The sequence below is a fragment of the Pinus tabuliformis genome, chromosome 6, assembly GCF_031772625.1.
Source record: "Pinus tabuliformis cultivar Carrire ecotype Pingquan chromosome 6, CPIR1, whole genome shotgun sequence".
Classification (NCBI taxonomy): Eukaryota; Viridiplantae; Streptophyta; class Pinopsida; order Pinales; family Pinaceae; genus Pinus; species Pinus tabuliformis.
Window position 1 is genome coordinate 826,376,299 of NC_142292.1, and position 9,003 is coordinate 826,385,301.

Consider the following 9,003-nt stretch of genomic DNA (forward strand, 5'->3'; position numbering starts at 1 on the left):
CCAACAAATACCAATTTCTTCTTCAAACGAGGAACATACATAGGATCTCGCAAAGTGAGAGGAGCACCTAACTCCCTCTGAAAGGTAACTGTACCCAACCCAATAGCACTATACCTCCCATCATCACCCATCTTGATATGCATCTAGAGATCCTTCTCCTCTAAGTCACTGAAGAGCTCCTTCTTACTAGTCATGTGGAAAGAAGCTCCAATGTCTAGATACAATACACTACCCATCATCGATGATATCATACATGTGATGGGTGAAGTCCAATTCGAATTGTGAGGCAAGAGCCTCACCTGCCACTCCTCCCAAGGACTTCTTCTTGGACTTATTGAGCGGACAATTTGTAGCAAAATGTCTCAGTTCGTGACAATGAAAGCACTTGAATTTCAACATGTCTTTCTTCTTGCCTCCATGACAAGAATCTGATTTGGAATGGGATGCCTTCCCCTTCCCTTTCTTTGCCTTACCCGCTAAGGCACAATTTTCCTCATCATCAGTCTTTGATGAGGATCTGTCTCTAGTGTTCCTCTGAATCTCTTCCTATACCAAATCCAACCATAATCATTCCCAATCTAGCAGCTTCTCCCTCCCATTGACAGAGTCTTGATAATTGTACCAACTCTTGGGGAGTCCTAGAAGAGCTAGGATCACCATATCGTCCTCGGCAACAATAATCCCAACACTTCCAAGCTCATCACGGCAGTGAGTGAACTTGGACAAGTATTTCAGAATTAAATCGCCCTTCTCAATCTTGATCTTTTTGAATTTTTCCTTCAGTGCTAACTTCATATGGTCACTGTTATTCTAAAATAGGTTTGTCAATGCCTTCCACATTGAGTATGGAGTTTCCTTGCCATGGAGACTCAAGATAATTTGGTCTCGAACTCCCTCAATAATAATCTGACTCGCCTTGTCCACACACTTTCTCCATTCAACCATATCTTGAGCATCCGATGCTGGAGGCTTAAGAATGTCTTGATCAATGAATTCCTTAAGGCCATTGTCTTCTAGTACTGCTTCCATCCCCTTTCATGCTATGTAATTTGAGTTGCCTTCCAAGGCATACTCAAGTCGCAACCCATAGAAATACATATTGTTGATCTGAAGTATGAACTGCAAATTCGATTTTCACCTGCACAACAAACTTGAAATCTCCTCTTCTATATTGTCTTCAACTCCGATACCATGTAGATTTTTGTTATAGATTCAACAACTCATGTGATGCACTAGAACATAAGACAAGAATCTACTCTACTCTTTACAAAACCAATAATGATCGATGAAAATAATAATCAAAAAGAGGAAGAATAGCAATTGCACATAACTCAATATTTTTCTAGGGAAAGCAACTCCTCAAAACCCCGACTATCTATATTGCATTAACCAAAAGATCTGAGAAGAAAATAAAATGCTTGTTCTCACTAGAACAATTCTTGCACAAGTATGATCTAACTCTCTATCTCACAGGCCTACTCTAGCCTGAGAGAATCAACCCATATTTAATTGGGAAATCCTTCCTCCGTAACTGCGCAATCCAAACTTAGGTCCTCAACTTATTGCATGCACCATCTGTACAACTTGAAAAAATTATACAACTGATAGTACATTGTCCTTGCACTCTAATCTCAACTGGGTCTTCCTCTGAACTGACATGCATGAGTTATTTGTGAGTGAATCTTCAGTTACCTGGTGTGGTACTGGTTGATGCACTAGTGCACTAATCCAATACTAGAACTCTACTAGTTCCTCCAATAGTTAGAACTAGTTTAACTAACTATAACTCAATTAGACCAAGTTATCTAATTACAACTCCAAAGAACTTAACCTGGGCCCCTAAAATTTAGGTATGACTCTACATGACTCTAGATAGACTTCCAACTCGAATTTCCTAAGCTAACTAAGTCAACTTAACTTAGTTAACTATTACAAGTTGCTATGAGAAAAGAATTACAATTTTAATTCACAATTTAATTCAAGGACAAATTAAATTGGAATTTCTTGTTGCTATTTTTAACATTATTTTCCAAATGTAAGTTTCTCTTATCATTAGAAGAACTATGTTTTTACTAGAACACAAATGCATGTTTTTCAATGATGAATATTTGGTAAAATTAAATCTTCATAATAATGTTATAATTTAGAAAATTCACAATTCGTCAATTTATTAATAAATGTGCTTGACTTCAACCCAAATTTTAGTCCATGGACAAAAGAAAAGTTTGATATGTTCACACCACATAGGCAATTTAGGAAGTATAGACTAATTTTTTCTTACATTTTAAAATTAATTTTCTCCTGAAAAAGCTATAAATATTATTAAAAGGAGATTATAAATTCCTATAGGGTGTATATTAGTTAGTGATAGACTATATTGTTAAGACACTCCTTGCAATGTCATTGATTTAAACACCTGAGTAGCCTTATGTGCCACGCGAGGAGCCGTGTTGGTATGCCTGGAGGTTATAATGTTAGTGGTTGGAATCACTCCCATCTCATGCGAGCATGAACCTAACCTAGTTTTTGATTTCGCTAGTACACACACACACACAAAGACCCGCAAGTCCTCTTAAGATTATTATTATTATTATTATTGGTTCACTTATTTGTAAACCAATAGGGCTAACTTGTGGATTGAGAAACTACAACCTAAGGGCATCTAAGGCATCAAAATCACCTAGGGATCACACCTGAGTTCTGCCACACTGATTTGTACTCATGTCTAGATGTGTGCCCATAAGGTTTTGGAATGATGACCTTTTCACTATGCAGTACTTTAACAGAACACCCTATCGTTATTTACTCCACATTCCATATACTAAAATCCCCTTAAGATTATTTTTTGCAAAACTAATATTAAAACTCACATATATACTTAAAATCACCTTAAATTATAACATTTATATATACTTTATAGCTTCATTTTCAACGGGCGGAAACCAAAGATGGATCTAACAAGCACCAAGATGGATCAAATCTATTGAGGTTACGATTTGCTTATGTGCAGATTTATCAAAAAAAAAAATTGGAGGTTTGCAACCATGTAACTTGGTTCAAATCCTTGAACCTGACCAATTTAATATATATTTTAAACATATTTATTTTTAATGTATTATTTAAGGAAGATAAATATTTTATAAAAAGAGTTTCAATGACAGCTGAAATAGCTTAGTTGGTTAGAGAATGTGGCTATTCAACCTAGTTTAGTTGGTTAGAGCATGTGGCTATTAACCACAAGGTTGGAGGTTCCAACCCCCTTCTAGTGCGTCCCATTTCTCAATTATCAATCACATTCCAGAAAATTAATATTGGAAATTAATAAAACTATTATAGATAATTGCATTTTAAATATAATGGATAATTTCATTATTTAATAAAAATGGGAGTGAGCTATCGACATATTGGAAATTAATAAAACTATTATAGATAATTGCATTATTAATATAATGGATAATTTCATTATTTAATAAAAATGGGAGTGAGCTATAGACATTAACATATTTTTCTTCTCAAAAACTATTTTTGAAAATTTTCTTTTGAAAAACTAATTTGAAAAAATTATTTTCCTTCATTCCCTAGAATGTGAAAGTGTATTCAACCTAAATCTTCCTCCTAATTTTGTAAGTGCTTGAATTACTCTTTCCTTTAACATAACTAATTTCCTTCATTTCCTAGAATATCAGAGTGCTTCCAACTTGGATTTTCCTCCAATTTTGTAAGTGCTTGAATTACTCTTTCCTTTAACATAAGTGCAAGCGTAAGGTGTGCTGGTAAATTATCTTCTTCCCTCTCTTCATTATTTCATCATTTCATTTTGTAACCACTTCTCATTTTGCCATGTTTATGGACTCCATTCTCGTCAATGTATATATAAATTGTGCACCAACATCTACAATTTTTACTGTTCTTAATTTTACGTCTTCTTTTAAAAAGAATTCCTCTACCCTTATCTAACATTTTCTATTATAGCTCCCTTCAAAAATTCTCTTCGACAACAATCAACAAACACAATATAACAACAACAAAAAACACAATCTCATACCACTTGTCGATGCAAATAGAGATTTTAAGAATCAAAATTAAAAAAAAAAAAAAATACACCGACACGTTTAAAAATATTACAACAATCTGCAAACAACAAACCTTTCTTTCAATATATAGTATGAATATCCAGAAACAATGAAAAACTAATTATTAAGAAAATGACTGATTTTTATTCCCTTCCTCTGATCTCTTCATTGCTGGATCATTCTCCATTCTCCACACTGTTTTGAATCCCACTCTTATATCCAAGGCAAGGCTTCTCATGTAGAAAAGAACTTGCCCGAAATCCAGAGGTCTAAGTATAAATCGCTTTAGTCTGCATATCCAGGAAGGTATTAGGAAGGTATCTGCAGTGTGTAGCTAAGTATTTTAGCCTTTTGGAAATTGAATTGCCTTATCAAGATTATTGATTATTTTATTCGCTTGGCTAGTTTTCTACAACAAAGAATCTTACGTGGGATAATTTGCAAAAAAGAAATTGGTACAAGCCAGCGATCTGTCCTATCTGCAAATCGAATGAAGAAAACAATTTTCACATTTTCCTTGTCTGCTCTTATTCTATGAAGATATGGAAGTGTCTTGCTGATCATTTTGGTTTCAATAAGATTTCTTTCCCATCTATAAAAGATGCTTTTCAATGGTGAAGTAAGATGAAAACAGACTGGAGACCAATTCCGCTGATTTCCATTTGGGCTATTTGGAAATGGAGGAATAGAGCACTATTCCAAAACAGCAAGGAAAGCTATTCCAATGTACTTGATTCTATCTTATCACATCTTTCGGTCTACAGGTCCCCAAATATTCTTCATAGTTATAAGAGGCATTTTGGGAATAAGATTGGAACCCACAGATGTTCCGCGTGCTTACTTTGATGGGGCGGCAATGAATGGATTCTGTGCTTGTGGGGTTCTTATTATTCCATGCGAGGACTAGCATATTGACATCTCTTGGCATGGTGGGAAAGGGACGAACAATAAAGCAGAGGCTATGGCTTTGGCAGGACTCTTGAGCCTTAGTGACTTTTTAAACATCCAGGGTCTGCATATTTATGGAGACTCCAAGCTGGTAATTGATCATGTAAAATCTGTCTACTTCATCAAAAATATCAATCTTTTGGGGTGGTTGGACAGAATAGCCTCTATCTGGAAATCAGGTAAAGACTATTCAATTCAACATATCTAAAGAACTTTTAACAAAGAGGCAGATGCTCTCTCTAAAGAAAGCCTTTTTTCACCAAATGAATTATGGAAGGTGTCCCTAACAGTGAGAGATATTCAGCACAATATCCAGGACTTCTATCTGCCAAGTGCATAGCATTTCATTTTATCTTTCTCTCCACATCTCTGGTATGTAGCATGAACCCTTCTAATTTTCCTCTCTTTTTTTTCGTCGGTTATTCTCATCACAGTTGTATTATGCAGAAGGCCTCTATATATTTCTGTATAATCGAGAGATGGATTCTGTTTTTTTCTTGGTGATTTGTTAGCGGATATCTATCAATCTGTTGGCTTACATGCCAAAATCTGGGTATATTTTCTGTGATATTTATCATGATATCTCTCATCATGGGCCTTCAGGTCATTACTGGTTTCACTACCTGATAAATATATCTGGCAGATGTTGTATTATCAAAAACTATTATGAATATAATATAGTTTTTTTTTCTAAAGAATTTAGGTTTGAATGACTAATTGAGTAATTAATGTTAGAAATATTAAAAATTTATTACACAACTTCTCCAAAAATGTATAACAAGAATAACTGTGAAAATCTCAAATTCCTTTCATTAAATCCCTTCCCATCCTGGCCAGCATACTCAACTGTGGTAGAATTAGCAAATAGTTACTCGCATTTTTCCTATTAAGCTTATAGATGAACACTACTCTGCAAATTAAAATGCCCACACTTCATTTTCTCGCTTCTTTGTCCGGTGATGAATACTAAAGAGATTTAAACAAGCAGGAACAAAGTTGAAAGTTCTGATTTTTTCATGATGAAATACAGGTTTATTGCGGATTCTCCTGGATCAGCATATCGCTTGTCCTCGTCCTCGTGGTTTTCAGCCAGGTGACTTGCATTCAAATATTGACCACTGAGCTGAATTTAGTGTTTTTTTTTCGATATTTTTAGTCATATTAAATCAAAATAAAATAAATCAATTTAAAAGGTAATAACGGCTGCTGGAATAGCTCAGTTGGTTAGAGCGTGTGGCTGTTAACCACAAGGTCGGAGGTTCAAGCCCTCCTTCTAGCGTGCTCCAGTGGGAACCAGGGGTTTAATTTGCACACATGTTTTTCACCTAGGCAAACGGGTCAAATCCCGGGAAAACAAGACGGGTTGCGCTTTTATACCTACACCACTGAAATGAAATCCCGGCAACTGAAAACAGGGTATCTGGTTTTCACTCAGGCGACCCAGCTTCAATCCGGGCAACGGAAATCAAGATGGGTCTAGCCTTTACGCCACCTGCATAGTATCATACTGAAAACAGGATGGGTTTCGCTTTGACGCCATCTGCAGTGTAACAATTTTACAGTGCAGTGTTTTAAATTTAAACTCAGATGTACCGCTATTAGAAAAAGGTCACAGCCATTGAAGTGCCCAAATGATGGTCGGACCAGCTATTTGCGGTTTGATTTGGCCAATTTCAGAGAGCAGCAGTTTAGAGCGTTTTTCAGCCTTTTTAAATCGAGACAACAAAGATCATTGAAGAATTCAGCCATTTGACGCCAGAAATCGGCCTATTTTTGAGCTAGCCAGGGTCGAGGTTCCTGGAATTCGACTCTCCAGTTCGAATTTAGGGTAATTCGAACATTTATTTTGTTTATATTTTCGATTTCCGCTCTTTACAACGACGCATTGAGATATCTTTGTTATTTGGAATTCCTAAAGTTGCTGCCGTTGCCAGAAGCGCTGTGTCTGCTTTGGCACTGCAAGGCCGGGCGACGACGGCCTATTAGAAATGAACAGTTCAGTTGTCGGTGCTGTTCACGAATCCGTTCAGGACGTCAATGTGGCAGGTAAGATATGTGAATCAAGAGCAATTATGCCTGTTTAGATAAATGAACCAATTATGCTTTAAAATTTCGTGTAATCATTTTCTTGCCTCGTTACACATCCTGATTTCTTGATCTGTAGCAAATATGCAAGAAACTTCGCGACACAAATTGTTACATAGTCGGAGACGTACGATGCTGAAAAGCACACGAGAGTTTAAAGCTTTAGTAGAGGCAAATTATGAAACAGCTTGTGGTTGGTGCTCTGTGAATCTGGCCCGAATTTTTTTTAAGAAATCAAGAATACACTCAGGAGATGCAAATTTACAAATTTTTATAGAATTTTGTTGTTTATTACATTACTTAAATCAACCCTTCAGAGGAAGCTTTCCGGTTGAATTTAATTAAATTTGTTGAAAATTAGACAGTAATTTCTATATTTACTGCACTATTTAAATCCCAGGAGGGTTTTCCCTTGAATTTAAGCAAATTTGGTAAAATATTGAAAGACTTTTTTGATATACAGAAGATAGCGCCGAGAATGGTAAATTGAATTTTTAACCAGAGAAAATAAATTCTAACCAGTATAAGCATTACTATATGTTTCGCTTTACATATCATGCCTGTCATGTTCCATTTTTCAAATATTCACTGGTATAGTTAACATCTTTTGATCATTTAAGCTGCCTGCTTGATTTAAGGCATTCATCAATGGTTGTAACTTGTAAATTATACTACTGAGCACTTGGAAATTGATCGATCATTAGTTCTATTGTGGTGCGTGTTTAGCCTGATTAGGCATGCTTCCTTCACAATGTTAACAAATTTTGGGTCCATAGAGTTGGATCTGTCAGTAATTGAGCTGTAATCAAGGTGAAAGCTGAGGAAGGTCCACAGATGATGGGTCTTACGGGCCTCACAGTAAAGGTTAAAATTATTATTAAGGATAAAAACATATTATTGATAATGATAGAACAAACAAGGAGATGAGAGTAAAACATTTCAGGACAAGTTGCCACACAATGATTTGATTTCAGAAATTCTATGATCTTATTATCAAAAATGATTCATAGACCATTTACTTGAAACTTACCAGAAGAGTTTCAACCCAAGCATTTTTTTCTAGCTTCTACAGAAAGGGACTTTCATTAGGGCAGCCACCTTATATTAGATGCGAATCAATTTAAATAAGATTTTTTCTTTGCTTCCTAGTTCCTACCTACTTCCTGTTTCTACAAACTCTCACTAATATTTCAAGGGAAATAATATTGGTTAGGACACCCTACCAAGATATATTTAATGATGGATATAAAATATTTCATGAGTTGAAGTGGGAGTTCAGTGATACAATATACTTTGACTACGATTTGTAAGCATAAATGGTTGAAAATTGAATTAAGATCTCCTTAAATGATGTTGGTTCTGTTTTGCATTTCACTAATGCGTTTTCAATATCCTTTTCTTTTTCCACTTTTGTTAAGTGAATAAAAATTTTAATTATGGAAATTTATTTTAATTTTTAATTTTTAATTTTTAATAAAATTAGTGACAATATCGTAATTTATCAATCACATGTTCAAAAAATCATAATTCATTTCATATTACACTTGTTCATATAACATTTTTTTTATTAATCAATTTAATTAAAAGGGTAAAAAGAGTATAACTACTTTTAAGATAAATATCAAATTTTGATCTATCACTAGTACTAAAAACAAAGTTATCACTAGTCTATTTTATAAGATGAGTTATACTAACAATTGCACCAGATGCTGGAAAGGAAAAGCCGTAAGGCAATAACACATAGCACTAATTAATGCTTCTTTGACAAGTGTTGAAAGAGAGAAAAATATCAAGAAAAGGCAAGGACCATGCTACAATGAAATCTTTGAGCCTTACAAATCATGAGACCTATGTTGAAGTTAAAGACCTTCTTTGATTATGTCAACATGAATGCCTC

At 34.9% G+C, this 9,003-nt stretch overlaps 1 long non-coding RNA gene and 1 other non-coding gene across 2 annotated transcripts; both read left to right on the forward strand.

Annotated features, from left to right (window-relative positions):
* Nucleotides 1-5,243: 5,243 nt before the first annotated feature.
* LOC149261382 (uncharacterized) lies at nt 5,244-8,054 on the forward strand. The gene is made up of 4 exons (XR_016248435.1): nt 5,244-5,393; nt 6,052-6,849; nt 6,940-7,067; nt 7,186-8,054. It is a non-coding gene; the product is annotated as an uncharacterized LOC149261382 (long non-coding RNA).
* TRNAN-GUU (transfer RNA asparagine (anticodon GUU)) lies at nt 6,227-6,300 on the forward strand. Its single transcript has one exon. It is a non-coding gene; the product is annotated as a tRNA-Asn (tRNA).
* Nucleotides 8,055-9,003: the final 949 nt, after the last annotated feature.